The sequence below is a fragment of the Pundamilia nyererei genome, unplaced genomic scaffold (genome assembly GCF_000239375.1).
Source record: "Pundamilia nyererei isolate P.nyererei 1_Seehausen unplaced genomic scaffold, PunNye1.0 scaffold00350, whole genome shotgun sequence".
In the NCBI taxonomy this organism is placed as follows: Eukaryota; Metazoa; Chordata; class Actinopteri; order Cichliformes; family Cichlidae; genus Pundamilia; species Pundamilia nyererei.
The window spans coordinates 251,945-252,548 of record NW_005187751.1 but is presented as its reverse complement, the minus strand read 5'-3'; positions in this window follow the sequence as shown (position 1 = coordinate 252,548).

Here is a 604-nt window from a genome sequence, read left to right as displayed (position 1 = left end):
AATGCTCTTAAATTATTTTTATTTAATTTTATTTAAATAATCCTACAATTTACCTCATCTAAGTCATTAGAAAGCTCAGTCTACTCTGGAAAAAGTGGTTTTGGCTCATCACAGTTAGAGCCAGCTTTCACGTTTGGCTGCCACTTGCAAACAGAGGGTTTGTGCGGAAGGTGGGCGGGGCTTCTGTCCTCACCGGTCTCGTCGAGTTCATACTGAGTCAAAAATTTTAAGTGGAGCTTTATAATAATAGATCCACTTAAAGGTTTATTTAGAACAAAAGCCACATGTAAAACTGGCATTTGTTTCTATTGTTGTATACAGTATGTGCCAGAGTTTTTTTCTTTTTGTTTTTTTGTTGTTTTTTTAAAATGTATGTTATTTATTTATTTTCATTGTTTTTACACTAGCATGGTGTGTATGGATTTATGAAGCAGTATAAAATCATTAGCTTCAGATGCTGGTAGTTGTTTCCATCCAAGAGAGCCACGCTAACCTTAAGATATAACGATATATATATGTATATATATTAGGGGTGCAACGATACACAAAATTCACGGTTCGGTTCGGTTCGATACTTTGGTGTCACGGTTCGATATTTTTTCGA